This window comes from Ranitomeya imitator, chromosome 2 (genome assembly GCF_032444005.1).
Source record: "Ranitomeya imitator isolate aRanImi1 chromosome 2, aRanImi1.pri, whole genome shotgun sequence".
Classification (NCBI taxonomy): domain Eukaryota; kingdom Metazoa; phylum Chordata; class Amphibia; order Anura; family Dendrobatidae; genus Ranitomeya; species Ranitomeya imitator.
In genome coordinates this window covers 552084974-552102499 of record NC_091283.1, presented here as the reverse complement: position 1 = coordinate 552102499, position 17526 = coordinate 552084974, and positions in this window count along the sequence as shown.

Below are 17526 nucleotides of genomic sequence, written 5' to 3'. Positions count from 1 at the left end.
CATTGAAGGATGTCAGCGCATAGACTAAACATTGGTGGAGCTGTGAGAGATAATTTTGTAAGTGGTAGAGCACTGTTTGAGCTTGGGGGGGAACTGTCTTGTGGCCGGCGGTAAAGGCCCAGGGCCCCTCATATTACAACGGTGTGTCTGACGTTGGGTGCGCACCACCACCGCCAGAGACACTTTATTGTACTGTGAGGGACCCAGTGGCAGTGCAGTCGACCAAAAGTGGGCACACCCACCTCTTCAGAAAAAAAACAGCACTCTCACGGGTGCTGGCGCCAAGTGGCAATACCACGGCCCCGTGTGGGGAGTTTGGCCATTTAGGGAGGTGTAAACATGTCATATGCTGGACAATCAGGTGCAGCAAATTACGAGATTGGAAAAGTCATTCATAATAGTCCACAGGCAAGACCTTTTCATAGGAAAGCTAGGTGTCAGCCGGGCAAGGTGGGGCAAAATATTTCGAAATCCAATTGTGGTTCATTTTAATGAAGGTTAGATCATCTGCATTTTGGGTAGCCAGACGAGTCCTTTTTTCTGTTACTATTGAACCTGCAGCACTGAATACTCTTTCTGATAGGACACTAGCTGCCGGGCAAGCAAGCTCCTGCAATGCATATTCTGCCAATTCTGGCCAGGTGTCTAATTTGGATGCCCAGTAATCAAATGGGAATGACGGTTGAGGGAGAACGTCGATAAGGGATGAAAAATAGTTTGTAACCATACTGGACAAATGTTGTCTCCTGTCACTTTGAATTGATGCTGCAGTACCTGTCCTGTCTGCGGTCATAGCAAAATCACTCCACAACCTGGTCAGAAAACCCCTCTGGCCAACGCCACTTCTGATTTCTGCCCCTCTAACACCTCTGGTCTGCTGGCCCCTGCAGCTCGTGTGACAACGATCACTGGCGCTGTGTGCAGGGAATGCCAGAAGCAAACGGTCAACAAGAGTTGATTGTTTGGTTGCTAATATTATTTCCAAGTTCTCATGTGGCATTATATTTTGCAATTTTACTTTATAGCGAGGATCAAGGAGGCAGGCCAACCAGTAATCGTCATCGTTCATCATTTTAGTAATGCGTGTGTCCCTTTTGAGGATACGTAAGGCATAATCCGCCATGTGGGCCAAAGTTCCAGTTCGCAAATCTGCGGTTGTGCTTGGTTGAGGGGCAGTTTCAGGCAAATCCACGTCACTTGTGTCCCTCAAAAAACCAGAACCCGGACTTGCCGCGCCAACAATTTCCAGTGGCCCCGGAAAGGCTTCCTCATTAAAAATATAATCATCCCTATCATCCTCCTCCTCCTCTTCGCCCGCTACCTCGTCCTGTACACTGCCCTGGCCAGACAATGGCTGACTGTCATCAAGGCTTTCCTCTTCCTCAGCTGCAGACGCCTGATCCTTTATGTGCGTCAAACTTTGCATCAGCAGACACATTAGGGGGATGCTCATGCTTATTATGGCGTTGTCTGCACTAACCAGCCGTGTGCATTCCTCAAAACACTGAAGGACTTGACACATGTCTTGAATCTTCGACCACTGCACACCTGACAACTCCATGTCTGCCATCCTACTGCCTGCCCGTGTATGTGTATCCTCCCACAAAAACATAACAGCCTGCCTCTGTTCACACAGTCTCTGAAGCATATGCAGTGTTGAGTTCCACCTTGTTGCAACGTCTATGATTAGACGATGCTGGGGAAGGTTCAAAGAACGCTGATAGGTCTGCATACGGCTGGAGTGTACGGGCGAACGGCGGATATGTGAGCAAAGTCCACACACTTTGAGGAGCAGGGCGGATGACCCCGGATAACTTTTCAGGAAGCACTGCACCACCAGGTTTAAGGTGTGAGCCAGGCAAGGAATGTGTTTCAGTTGGGAAAGGGAGATGGCAGCCATGAAATTCCTTCCGTTATCACTCACTACCTACAGTGCCCAGCCATGACTGCGTTTCTTTCTGCAAGAACTCGGACAGAACTTCCGCGGTGTGTCTGTTGTCGCCCAAACACTTCATAGCCAATACAGCCTGCTGACATTTGCCAGTAGCTGCCCCATAATGGGAGACCTGGTGTGCAACAGTGGCAGCTGCGGATGGAGTGGTTGTGCGACTGCGGTCTGTGGACGAGCTCTCGCTTCTGCAGGAGGACGAGGAGGAGGGGGTGCGAACGGCTACAGCCAACTGTTTCCTAGACCGTGGGCTAGGCAGAACTGTCCCAAAATTGCTGTCCCCTGTGGACCCTGCATCCACAACATTCACCCAGTGTGCCGTGATGGACACGTAACGTCCCTGGCCATGCCTACTGGTCCATGCATCTGTTGTCAGGTGCACCTTTGTGCTCACAGATTGCCTGAGTGCATGGACGATGCGCTCTTTAACATGCTGGTGGAGGGCTGGGATGGCTTTTCTGGAAAAAAAGTGTCGACTGGGTAGCTCGTAGCGTGGTACAGCGTAGTCCATCAGGGCTTTGAAAGCTTCGCTTTCAACTAACCGGTAGGGCATCATCTCTAACGAGATTAGTCTAGCTATGTGGGCGTTCAAACCCTGTGTACGTGGATGCGAGGCTAAGTACTTCCTTTTTCTAACCATAGTCTCATGTAGGGTGAGCTGGACTGGAGAGCTGGAGATCGTGGAACTAGCGGGGGTGCCGGTGGACATGGCAGACTGAGAGACGGTGGGAGATGGTATTGTTGCCGCCGGTGCCCTAGATGCAGTGTTTCCTACTACGAAACTGGTGATTCCCTGACCCTGACTGCTTTGGCCTGGCAAAGAAACCTGCACAGATACTGCAGGTGGTGCGGAAAATGGTGGCCCTACACTGCCGGAAGGGATGTTGTGTTGATGACTAGCTTCATTGGCCGAGGGTGCTACAACCTTAAGGGACGTTTGGTAGTTAGTCCAAGCTTGCAAATGCATGGTGGTTAAATGTCTATGCATGCAACTTGTATTGAGACTTTTCAGATTCTGCCCTCTGCTTAAGGTAGTTGAACATTTTTGACAGATGACTTTGCGCTGCTCAATTGGATGTTGTTTAAAAAAATGCCAGACTGCACTCTTTCTAGCATCGGATACCTTTTCAGGCATTGCAGACTGAGCTTTAACCGGATGGCCACGCTGTCCTCCAACAGGTTTTGGCTTTGCCACGCGTTTTGGGCAAGATACGGGCCCGGCAGATGGAACCCGTAGCGATGTTGATGCCTGCTGCGGCCCCTCCTCCTCCGCTTCAGAACTGCTGCCACCTGCACCCTGTTCCCCCAATGGCTGCCAATCGGGGTCAACAACTGGGTCATCTATTACCTCTTCTTGTAGCTCGTGTGCAACTTTGTCTGGGTCACCGTGTCGGTCAGTGGTATAGCGTTCGTGATGGGGCAACATAGTCTCATCAGGGTCTGATTCTTGATCATTACCCTGCGAGGGCAATGTTGTGGTCTGAGTCAAGGGACCAGCATAGTAGTCTGGCTGTGGCTGTGCATCAGTGCACTCCATGTCAGATTCAACTTGTAATGGGCATGGACTGTTAACTGCTTCACTTTCTAAGCCAGGGACGGTATGTGTAAAGAGCTCCATGGAGTAACCCGTTGTGTCGCCTGCTGCATTCTTCTCGGTTGTTGTTTTTGCTTAAGAGGACAAGGAAGCGACTTGTCCCTGACCGTGAACATCCACTAACGAAGCGCTGCTTTTACATTTACCAGTTTCACGAGAGGAGGCAAAAGAGCTAGAGGCTGAGTCAGCAAGATAAGCCAAAATTTGCTCTTGCTGCTCCGGCTTTAAAAGCGGTTTTCCTGCTCCCAGAAAAGGGAGCGTTCGAGGCCTTGTGTAGCCAGACGACGAACCTGGCTCCACAGCTCCAGACTTAGGTGCAATATTTTTTTTCCCACGACCACCTGATGCTCCACCACTACCACTACCCTCATTACCAGCTGACAATGAACGCCCCCGGCCACGACCTCTTCCACCAGACTTCCTCATTGTTTTAAAAACGTAACCAAACTAACGGTATTTGTTGCTGTCACACAACTTACACGGTGAGCTATAACTTCAGTATGATTTAGCTACCCCTTTACAGGTGGGTGAGACCACAACGAAAATCAGGCACAATGTTACACACTCTGTTTTTGGTGGCACCAAATGAGAGAGATGCCACACACGCAGGACTGTCACTGAAGCACAAATGTAAATATTAATCTCCCACTGTTTTTTTTTTTTTTTCTTCAGGGAGACTTTAGAAACAAAATAAAATAAAATGATTTTTTCAGGAAGAATTTAGAAACCAAACAACAAAAAATGATTTTTCCAATGACAATTTAGAAACCAAATTAAAAAAAAAAAAAAAGCCTTTCTATGCCCTACTGAGTGAGAGATGCCACACACAGGAGTCAGGAGTGGCACACAAGCCCAGAGGCCAATATTTTTCTCCCAATGATTGATGTAGTGATTTTTTCAGGTAGATTTTGGAACCCAAATCAAGCAAAAAAAAATAATAGGCTTTCTATGGCCCACAATTGGAGAGAGAGAGAGAGAGATGGCACACCCAGGAGTCAAGACTGGCACACAAGCAGAAAGGACAATATTAATCTCCCACTGATTTTTTTTTTTTTTTCAGGGAGACTTTAGAAAAAAAAATAATAGAATAAAATGATTTTTCAGGAAGAATTTAGAAACCAAATAAAATAAAATGATTTTTTCAGGGAGAATTTAGAAAACAAATAAAACAAAAAATAGGCTTTCTAGGGCCCACTGAGTGAGAGATGACGCACACAGGAGTCAGGAGTGGCACACAAGCCCAGAGGCCAATATTTATCTCCCACTGATTAATTTAGTGATTTTTTCAGGTAGAATTTAGAACCCAAATCAACCAAAAAAATAAATAGGCTTTCTATGGCTCACTATTTGTGAGAGAGATGGCACGCTCAGGACTGGCACACAAGCCCAAAGGCCAATATTTATCTCCCACTGATTGATGTAGTGATTTTTTCAGGTAGATTTTAGAACCCAAATCAAACAAAAAAATAAATAGGCTTTCTATGGCCCACTGAGTGAGAGATGGCACAGACAGGGATGGCACTCTAGCAGAAATGCCAATCTTAATCTCCCACAAAAAAAAAAAAAAAAGGAACTGTCCTTCAATTACTATCTCCCTGCAGTAATCTCAGCCAGGTATGGCAGGCAGCAATAAGGAGTGGACTGATGCACAAATTAAATAAAAAGTGTGGACAAACAAACAAGATAGCTGTGCAGAAAGGAAGGAACAAGAGGATTTGTGCTTTGAAAAAAGCAGTTGGTTTGCACAGCGGCGTACACACAGCAATGCAGCTATCAGGGAGCCTTCTAGGGCAGCCCAATGAGCTACAGCGCTGAGAAAAAAAAAATGTAGCTTCCACTATCCCTGCACACCGAAGGTGGTGTTGGACAGTGCAAATCGCTACAGCACAAGCGGTTTGGTGGTTAATGGACCCTGCCTAACGCTATCCCTGCTTCTGACGAAGCGGCAGCAACCTCTCCCTAAGCTCAGATCAGCAGCAGTAAGATGGCGGTCGGCGGGAACGTCCCTTTATAGCCCCTGTGATGCCGCAGACAGCAAGCCAATCACTGCAATGCCCTTCACTAAGATGGGGGGGACCAGGACCTATGTCATCACGCTGCCCACACTCTGCGTTTACCTTCATTGGCTGAGAAATGGCGCTTTTTGCGTCATTGAAATGCGACTTTGGCGCGAAAGTCGCGTACCGCATGGCCGACCCCGCACAGGGGTCGGATCGGGTTTCATGAAACCCGACTTTGCCAAAAGTCGGCGACTTTTGAAAATGAACGACCCGTTTCGCTCAACCCTAATCACCACAGTAAAAACACAGCCTATTCTGACGTCTGAATTCCTGCCGTTCTGTTCTAGTCAAAATCCTATCACATTGCATAGGCTCAGGATTCTGCTCAGAGGACACTGCCATATGGTGCACAGCTTTGCGCTCGCGCAGACGCCGATCAATCTGATTGGCTAAAGACATAAATTCGCTCAAACCAGTAGGCGTAGGGAAGCCCACCATAACATCTTTAAGGGCTTCAGAAAGACCTTTTCTGAAAATAGCAGCCAGCGCATCCTCATTCCATTTAGTGAGCACAGACCATTTCCTAAATTTCTGGCAGTATAATTCTGCCGCTTCCTGACCTTGACACAGGGCCAACAAGGTTTTTTTCTGCATGATCCACAGAATTAGGTTCGTCATACAATAATACGAGCGCTTGAAAAAATACGTCTACATTCAGCAATGCCGGATCCCCTGATTCAAGGGAGAAAGCCCAGTCCTGAGGGTCACCACGCAGCAAGGATATGATGATTTTAACTTGCTGAATGGGATCACCAGAAGAACGGGGTTTCAAAGCAAAAAACAATTTGCAGTTATTTTTAAAGTTCAAAAACTTGGATCTGTCCCCAAAAAACAAATCAGGAGTAGGAATTCTAGGCTCCAAAGCCGGAGTCTGGACAACATAATCTTGGATACTCTGTACTCTTGCAGCAAGTTGATCCACACGAGAAAACAAACCCTGAACATCCATGCCAGAGCATAAATCCTGAACCACCCAGAGATCAAGAGGAAAAAAAAGACAAAACAGAGCACAGAAAAAAAAATGGCTCAGAATTTTTTTTTTCCTTCTTTTGAGATGCATTTAATTCATTTTTGGCCACTTGTACTGTTATGAACTGGTGGTTTAGGAGCAACATGGGACGAGCTCTGAAGGAGGTGGTACCTGTACTGACCGCAGTCCCTAAACTCAACACAACACTAGAAGTAGCCGTGGGATGCTCCTATCACTCCCTAGGCACCTTGTCACAGCCTGAGAACTAACTACCCCTAAAGATAGAAACAGGAAAACTATCTTGCCTCAGAGAAAATCCCCAAAGGATAGATAGCCCCCCACAAGTAATGACTGTGAGTGGAAAGGGAAAAGACATACACAGAATGAAACCAGGATGCAGCACAGGAGGCCAGTCTAGCTAAATAGATAGGACAGGAAAGAATACTGTGCGGTCAGTATTAAAAACTACAAAAATCCACACATAGTTTACAAAAATCTCCACACCTGACTAAAGGTGTGGAGGGTAAATCTGCTTCCCAGAGCTTCCAGCTTAACTGAATTAATCCATACTAACAAGCTGGACAAAAACATAGAAAGCACAGAACGAATAAGTCCACAACCCGTGGAGAGAAAAGAGCAAGCAAGGACTTAACTTTGCTGAACTAGTCAGGATATCAGGGAAATCCAAGAGAGATGTGAATCCAACCAGGAAACATTGACAAGTGGCACTGGCTGAAGATAGAGCCAGCCATAAATAGCTGAGCAGAAAGACAATCAGTGGAAGCAGCTGCAGACTGCTAAATCCAAGGAGCAGCCATACCACTTAAAACCACCAGAGGGAGCCCAAGAGCAGAACTCACAAAAGTGCCACTTACAACCACCGGAGGGAGCCCAAGAGCGGAATTCACAACAGGAAGGTATACCATCCAGCTGCCATTCCATCACCCCAGCGGACCCCACAGCAGCATCGGTCACCCTGACCAAACACCACAGTTGGCGTCAAAAACCCCTGACAGACTGCACCACCTTTGTTGGGCACCCCTTAGCAGGGTCGCGGACCGGGTCTAGCCACTGTGACAGCCTCAGAACCGAACCAGAGAGGCTTGGTACCAAGAACTCGTGGCCCTGTGTCTGGGGGCGCTCCACATACATAAAACAAATATACTACATACAACATACCACAAACAACATACATACAACATACTACATTCATACAACATACATACTACATACATACTACATACATACTACATACTGTACATGCAATACATTCATACATTACATACATATAGACATACAGTACATATAACATAGATTTCATACTCACCATCACTTGTGACTTTGTTCCCCGAAGCCAGTGTCATCTGTAAAAAATATTAAAATAACAAGCAAACAATATACTCCCTGATCCGCAGAAATCCACAAGTGTCCCACGACAATCTCCCGTGGAGAGCAGCAGCATCAGATGATGCAACCACTCTCTAGGGGCTCCAGGAATACAATGACGGTAGGAAGGTATCCTGACGCACTGTATTCCTCCGCCACTGTAAAAAATAGTCCCTAGTCTCACTTTTGCCATTGCTGTGTGAGAAAGTTCCCACGCAGCTTTTGCAATAAAGTGAGACCAGTGAACTACAGTAACCTCTAAGGGATGCACTGCAGGAGCCATTGTCTCCTGTCAGTGTGCAACTGGAGGTCCTATAGAGCAGTAACATCACCAGATGTCACTGTTCTATAGGGGAGATCGTCATGGACACTCGTTATTAATTGGACTACAGCGGACAGGTAGTATACGGTTTATTTTACGTTTTTTTCAGGCGCTGATGTATGGTAAGTATGGTTAAATTAAGAATAATAAAATACTTTTTTCTGGCTGTGTCTTTATTTTGTTTTTAACTCTTTCACTACGCTAGGATTAATAATGGATAGGCGTCTTATTGACGCCTCTCCATTATTAACCCAGCTTAATGTCACCTTACAATGGCAAGGTAACATTAACCCCTTATTACCCTATATCCCACCGCTACACGGGAGTGGCAAGAGAGGGGCTAAGTGCCCCTGTAAGATGAGCCATTTCTGGGGCGGCTGCAGGCTGGTATTTGTAGCCGAGGGGGGGGGGGGGGCAATATCCATGGCCCCTCTCTAGGCTATGAATATCAGCCCGCAGCTGTCTGTGTAGCCTTTCTGGCTATAAAATATAGGGGGACCCCACGTCATTTCTTTTGGGGGATCCCCCTATTTTAATAGCTAGTAAAGGCTATGCAGACAGCTTCGAGCTGATATTCATAGCCTGGGAGGGACCATGGGTATTACCCCTTTCCCAGGTTACAAATATTGGCCCCCGGCCGTCGGCTTTCCCCCTTTGGCGTAGAAAATTGCGCGTGAGCCCAAGCAGCTTTTGCAATAAAGTGAGACCAGTGAACTAGAGTAACCTCAGTGATGCACTGCAGGAGCCATTGACTCCTGTCAGTGTGTCACTGGAGGTCCTATAGAGCAGTAACATCACCAGATGTCACTGTTCTATAGGGGAGATCGTCGTAGACACTCGTTATTAATTGGACTGCATCGGACAGGGAGTATACGGTTTATTATTTTTCGTTTTTTTCAGGTGCTGATGTATGGTAAGAATGGTTAAATTAAGAATAATAAAATACTTTTTTCTGGCTGTGTCTTTATTTTGTTTTTAACTCTCTCACTACGCTAGGATTAATAATGGATAGGCGTCTTATTGACACCTCTCCATTATTAACCCAGCTTAATGTCACCTTACAATGGCAAGGTAACATTAATCCCTTATTACCCCATATCCCACCGCTACACGGGAGTGGCAAGAAAGGGGCTAAGTGCTCCTGTAAGATGCGCCATTTCTGGGGCGGCTGCAGGCTGGTATTTGTAGCCGAGGGGGGGGGCAATATCCATGGCCCCTCTCTAGGCTATGAATATCAGCCCGCAGCTGTCTGCGTAGCCTTTCTGGCTATAAAATATAGGGGGACCCCACGTCATTTCTTTTGGGGGGTCCCCCTATTTTAATAGCTAGTAAAGGCTATGCAGACAGCTGCGGGCTGATATTCATAGCCTGGAAGGGGCCATGGGTATTACCCCTTTCCCAGGTTACAAGTATTGGCCCCCGGCCGTCGGCTTTCCCCCTCTGGCATAGAAAATTGCGCAGGAGCCCACACCATTTTTTTCCCGTTTTTTTCTTTATGTTCATTAATCAACATTGGCTAAGATATATGGATAGAAACATCTATGTATCTATAGATATATCTATAGATAGATATATCCAGAGATAGGCCGATGTTGATTATTGAACACAAAGAAAAAAGCAGGAAAAAAAATGGCATGGGCTTTGGCACTTAGCCCCTCTCTTCCCACTCCCAAGTAGCGGTGGGATATGGGGTAACAAGGGGGTAATGTCACCTTTCTATTGTAAGGTGACATTAAGCCGGGTTAATAATGGAGAGGTGTCAATAAGACGTTGTTATGGCAATGTGACTTGAACAATTTTGTGTGCACATTGCTATAGGTTTAATCCTTTTCTGAAGATTATATATTTTAATGATCTCTATTTGTGCTGGGTATTTCTGATACTTTTCACCTTCAGTTACATATTTAGCCTTATACTACATCATTAATGTAATTTACCTAATTGTTATTGTGTATCATCATATGCTCTCAGATACCTCATAGCCACACAACTAATTCAATCGTCGCTGCACTATAGACTTTATTTTTTTGGACCTAATTTTGTCAATACCCCTATTCAGATTGGTTGTATGATTATTTCAGGATGTGGCATACCCTATATATATACAGTTAGGGCCAGAAATATTTGGACAGTGACACAAGTTTTGTTATTTTAGCTGTTTACAAAAACATGTTCAGAAATACAATTATATATATATAATATGGGCTGAAAGTGCACACTCCCAGCTGCAATATGATAGTTTCCACATCCAAATCGGAGAAAGGGTTTAGGAATCATAGCTCTGTAATGCATAGCGTCCTCTTTTTCAAGGGACCAAAAGTAATTGGACAATGGACTCTAAGGGCTGCAATTAACTCTGAAGGCGTCTCCCTCGTTAACCTGTAATCAATGAAGTAGTTAAAAGGTCAGGGGTGGATTCCAGGTGTGTGGTTTTGCATTTGGAAGCGGTTGCTGTGAGCAGACAACATGCGGTCAAAGGAACTCTCAATTGAGGTGAAGCAGAACATCCTGAGGCTGAAAAAAAAGAAAAAATCCATCAGAGAGATAGCAGACATGCTTGGAGTAGCAAAATCAACAGTTGGGTACATTCTGAGAAAAAAGGAATTGACTGGTGAGCTTGGGAACTCAAAAAGGCCTGGGCGTTCACAGATGACAACAGTGGTGGATGATCGCCGCATACTTAATTTGGTGAAGAAGAACCCGTTCACAACATCAACTGAAGTCCAGAACACTCTCAGTGAAGTAGGTGTATCTGTCTCTAAGTCAACAGTAAAGAGAAGACTCCATGACAGTAAATACAAAGCAAATATTTCAAAAAACCTGATCTGCACATCCAAACACAGACACAGTGTGAACAGGTGCTGAACCCAGAGTCGCCAACTCGTATATAATCAAATAAATAGGGCAGCACACTGCAGCGCCAAAACATGCAAACTTGAAAACACGAAATTTTTTTATTTTTTAAACTGCATTACTGCACTAGAAATATGAAAAATGAGAGCTTTTAGCGCATAAAAATGGCCAATTTTATGTGTACCTCGTAGCCACGTTACGGCATCTCTCTTATACGAGGTCCTACTCTAAACCTACCTCTCTGAGAATAAACGTCTCCATCTGAATGGGTACATGTAAAACCTCTCCTTGGACTTAAATTCTCTCTCACTGTGGAGGGGTATTGGACCCACTATAATTAAAACACCTGAAGCTAGGAGGCGGAGTGCACGATCAGAAGGCTAGAGAATACATTTCAAAAAACCTGATCTGCACATCCAAACACAGACACAGTGTGAACAGGTGCTGAACCCAGAGTCGCCAACTCGTATATAATCAAATAAATAGGGCAGCACACTGCAGCGCCAAAACATGCAAACTTGAAAACACGAAATTTTTTTATTTTTTAAACTGCATTACTGCACTAGAAATATGAAAAATGAGAGCTTTTAGCGCATAAAAATGGCCAATTTTATGTGTACCTCGTAGCCACGTTACGGCATCTCTCTTATACGAGGTCCTACTCTAAACCTACCTCTCTGAGAATAAACGTCTCCATCTGAATGGGTACATGTAAAACCTCTCCTTGGACTTAAATTCTCTCTCACTGTGGAGGGGTATTGGACCCACTATAATTAAAACACCTGAAGCTAGGAGGCGGAGTGCACGATCAGAAGGCTAGAGAATACATTTCAAAAAACCTGATCTGCACATCCAAACACAGACACAGTGTGAACAGGTGCTGAACCCAGAGTCGCCAACTCGTATATAATCAAATAAATAGGGCAGCACACTGCAGCGCCAAAACATGCAAACTTGAAAACACGAAATTTTTTTATTTTTTAAACTGCATTACTGCACTAGAAATATGAAAAATGAGAGCTTTTAGCGCATAAAAATGGCCAATTTTATGTGTACCTCGTAGCCACGTTACGGCATCTCTCTTACACGAGGTCCTACTCTAAACCTACCTCTCTGAGAATAAACGTCTCCATCTGAATGGGTACATGTAAAACCTCTCCTTGGACTTAAATTCTCTCTCACTGTGGAGGGGTATTGGACCCACTATAATTAAAACACCTGAAGCTAGGAGGCGGAGTGCACGATCAGAAGGCTAGAGAATACATTTCAAAAAACCTGATCTGCACATCCAAACACAGACACAGTGTGAACAGGTGCTGAACCCAGAGTCGCCAACTCGTATATAATCAAATAAATAGGGCAGCACACTGCAGCGCCAAAACATGCAAACTTGAAAACACTAAATTTTTTTATTTTTTAAACTGCATTACTGCACTAGAAATATGAAAAATGAGAGCTTTTAGCGCATAAAAATGGCCAATTTTATGTGTACCTCGTAGCCACGTTACGCCATCTCTCTTATACGAGGTCCTACTCTAAACCTACCTCTCTGAGAATAAACGTCTCCATCTGAATGGGTACATGTAAAACCTCTCCTTGGACTTAAATTCTCTCTCACTGTGGAGGGGTATTGGACCCACTATAATTAAAACACCTGAAGCTAGGAGGCGGAGTGCACGATCAGAAGGCTAGAGAATACATTTCAAAAAACCTGATCTGCACATCCAAACACAGACACAGTGTGAACAGGTGCTGAACCCAGAGTCGCCAACTCGTATATAATCAAATAAATAGGGCAGCACACTGCAGCGCCAAAACATGCAAACTTGAAAACACGAAATTTTTTTATTTTTTAAACTGCATTACTGCACTAGAAATATGAAAAATGAGAGCTTTTAGCGCATAAAAATGGCCAATTTTATGTGTACCTCGTAGCCACGTTACGGCATCTCTCTTATACGAGGTCCTACTCTAAACCTACCTCTCTGAGAATAAACGTCTCCATCTGAATGGGTACATGTAAAACCTCTCCTTGGACTTAAATTCTCTCTCACTGTGGAGGGGTATTGGACCCACTATAATTAAAACACCTGAAGCTAGGAGGCGGAGTGCACGATCAGAAGGCTAGAGAATACATTTCAAAAAACCTGATCTGCACATCCAAACACAGACACAGTGTGAACAGGTGCTGAACCCAGAGTCGCCAACTCGTATATAATCAAATAAATAGGGCAGCACACTGCAGCGCCAAAACATGCAAACTTGAAAACACGAAATTTTTTTATTTTTTAAACTGCATTACTGCACTAGAAATATGAAAAATGAGAGCTTTTAGCGCATAAAAATGGCCAATTTTATGTGTACCTCGTAGCCACGTTACGGCATCTCTCTTATACGAGGTCCTACTCTAAACCTACCTCTCTGAGAATAAACGTCTCCATCTGAATGGGTACATGTAAAACCTCTCCTTGGACTTAAATTCTCTCTCACTGTGGAGGGGTATTGGACCCACTATAATTAAAACACCTGAAGCTAGGAGGCGGAGTGCACGATCAGAAGGCTAGAGAATACATTTCAAAAAACCTGATCTGCACATCCAAACACAGACACAGTGTGAACAGGTGCTGAACCCAGAGTCGCCAACTCGTATATAATCAAATAAATAGGGCAGCACACTGCAGCGCCAAAACATGCAAACTTGAAAACACGAAATTTTTTTATTTTTTAAACTGCATTACTGCACTAGAAATATGAAAAATGAGAGCTTTTAGCGCATAAAAATGGCCAATTTTATGTGTACCTCGTAGCCACGTTACGGCATCTCTCTTATACGAGGTCCTACTCTAAACCTACCTCTCTGAGAATAAACGTCTCCATCTGAATGGGTACATGTAAAACCTCTCCTTGGACTTAAATTCTATCTCACTGTGGAGGGGTATTGGACCCACTATAATTAAAACACCTGAAGCTAGGAGGCGGAGTGCACGATCAGAAGGCTAGAGAATACATTTCAAAAAACCTGATCTGCACATCCAAACACAGACACAGTGTGAACAGGTGCTGAACCCAGAGTCGCCAACTCGTATATAATCAAATAAATAGGGCAGCACACTGCAGCGCCAAAACATGCAAACTTGAAAACACGAAATTTTTTTATTTTTTAAACTGCATTACTGCACTAGAAATATGAAAAATGAGAGCTTTTAGCGCATAAAAATGGCCAATTTTATGTGTACCTCGTAGCCACGTTACGGCATCTCTCTTATACGAGGTCCTACTCTAAACCTACCTCTCTGAGAATAAACGTCTCCATCTGAATGGGTACATGTAAAACCTCTCCTTGGACTTAAATTCTCTCTCACTGTGGAGGGGTATTGGACCCACTATAATTAAAACACCTGAAGCTAGGAGGCGGAGTGCACGATCAGAAGGCTAGAGAATACATTTCAAAAAACCTGATCTGCACATCCAAACACAGACACAGTGTGAACAGGTGCTGAACCCAGAGTCGCCAACTCGTATATAATCAAATAAATAGGGTAGCACACTGCAGCGCCAAAACATGCAAACTTGAAAACACGAAATTTTTTTATATTTCGTGTTTTCAAGTTTGCATGTTTTGGCGCTGCAGTGTGCTGCCCTATTTATTTGATTATATACGAGTTGGCGACTCTGGGTTCAGCACCTGTTCACACTGTGTCTGTGTTTGGATGTGCAGATCAGGTTTTTTGAAATGTACTCTCTAGCCTTCTGATCGTGCACTCCGCCTCCTAGCTTCAGGTGTTTTAATTATAGTGGGTCCAATACCCCTCCACAGTGAGAGAGAATTTAAGTCCAAGGAGAGGTTTTACATGTACCCATTCAGATGGAGACGTTTATTCTCAGAGAGGTAGGTTTAGAGTAGGACCTCGTATAAGAGAGATGCCGTAACGTGGCTACGAGGTACACATAAAATTGGCCATTTTTATGCGCTAAAAGCTCTCATTTTTCATATTTCTAGTGCAGTAATGCAGTTTAAAAAATAAAAAAATTTCGTGTTTTCAAGTTTGCATGTTTTGGCGCTGCAGTGTGCTGCCCTATTTATTTGATTATATACGAGTTGGCGACTCTGGGTTCAGCACCTGTTCACACTGTGTCTGTGTTTGGATGTGCAGATCAGGTTTTTTGAAATGTATTCTCTAGCCTTCTGATCGTGCACTCCGCCTCCTAGCTTCAGGTGTTTTAATTATAGTGGGTCCAATACCCCTCCACAGTGAGAGAGAATTTAAGTCCAAGGAGAGGTTTTACATGTACCCATTCAGATGGAGACGTTTATTCTCAGAGAGGTAGGTTTAGAGTAGGACCTCGTATAAGAGAGATGCCGTAACGTGGCTACGAGGTACACATAAAATTGGCCATTTTTATGCGCTAAAAGCTCTCATTTTTCATATTTCTAGTGCAGTAATGCAGTTTAAAAAATAAAAAAATTTCGTGTTTTCAAGTTTGCATGTTTTGGCGCTGCAGTGTGCTGCCCTATTTATTTGATTATATACGAGTTGGCGACTCTGGGTTCAGCACCTGTTCACACTGTGTCTGTGTTTGGATGTGCAGATCAGGTTTTTTGAAATGTATTCTCTAGCCTTCTGATCGTGCACTCCGCCTCCTAGCTTCAGGTGTTTTAATTATAGTGGGTCCAATACCCCTCCACAGTGAGAGAGAATTTAAGTCCAAGGAGAGGTTTTACATGTACCCATTCAGATGGAGACGTTTATTCTCAGAGAGGTAGGTTTAGAGTAGGACCTCGTATAAGAGAGATGCCGTAACGTGGCTACGAGGTACACATAAAATTGGCCATTTTTATGCGCTAAAAGCTCTCATTTTTCATATTTCTAGTGCAGTAATGCAGTTTTAAAAAATAAAAAATTTCGTGTTTTCAAGTTTGCATGTTTTGGCGCTGCAGTGTGCTGCCCTATTTATTTGATTATATACGAGTTGGCGACTCTGGGTTCAGCACCTGTTCACACTGTGTCTGTGTTTGGATGTGCAGATCAGGTTTTTTGAAATGTATTCTCTAGCCTTCTGATCGTGCACTCCGCCTCCTAGCTTCAGGTGTTTTAATTATAGTGGGTCCAATACCCCTCCACAGTGAGAGAGAATTTAAGTCCAAGGAGAGGTTTTACATGTACCCATTCAGATGGAGATGTTTATTCTCAGAGAGGTAGGTTTAGAGTAGGACCTCGTATAAGAGAGATGCCGTAACGTGGCTACGAGGTACACATAAAATTGGCCATTTTTATGCGCTAAAAGCTCTCATTTTTCATATTTCTAGTGCAGTAATGCAGTTTAAAAAATAAAAAAATTTCGTGTTTTCAAGTTTGCATGTTTTGGCGCTGCAGTGTGCTGCCCTATTTATTTGAGTAAATACAAAGGGTTCACATCTAGATGCAAACCATTTATCAATACCAAAAATAGACAGGCCAGAATTAAATTTGCAGAAAAACCCCTCAAGAAGCCAGCTCAGTTCTGGAAAAGTATTCTAATGTGGCACCCCTAGGGGTATTTGCCACAAAAATAGTTACTGACACCAAATACAAATATTAAGATAGCAAAACCGCACTACCACTTCCGGCCAGAAGGGGGAGCTCCAGAGACTCCCCTTGATCCATTCTGGTTTGAGAGAAGAAATGGCAGTTGGGCTAAGGAGCTGATAGAAATTCAGCTGTATGACCTCTCACTAACAGCCCTATGACGGTTTCCAGGCCTAAATCACCGGCCTGAGGAGAAGAGGGATAGAGAAAAAGGACATTGTGAGAACCGGGTAGCATTAATCACTACCCAGAACAGGCGCAAAGACGGATACCGGATCCGTGGCTGTATTCATTATATATAATACAGCAACCGGAAAAACGTGAGGTGATATCAGCTTCACTAGGGCCGGACGCAGCAACAGACACAGAGTTCAGCGGTACTCCCAGAGGGGGTAAGCCGATAAAAGGACTCGGGTTGCCCGTCGAAGCAGGACCCGGAGGGGACAGATTGGGCCGGCAGCCAGTTCACATACAGCAGCAGGGCCACACAGAAATTGCGCACAATAAGAGGCGAAGACCCCGGCAGGGTCAAAGTAACTCAGAGTTCCCATACAGACTCCGGTGACAGGACTGGTTGTAAATCCTTTTATGTTAAAGTAAACTGGTTAAACGTTTCAGTGCCTCAGTCTTTCATTTGGACAATAGCCATCTATCCAGGATCGGGATCGTCACCGCTGGGAGAACCTGCTGCTGATCAAGTAAGTGCCTGTCCCCTCACGATACCCCTTACACTGTGCATTGCCTGAGGCCACAGCACCGGGTCAAGCCACCCGTGACATCCCCCTCAAGAGACAGACTCCATTGGTCCGGTGCTGGGTATCCTGGT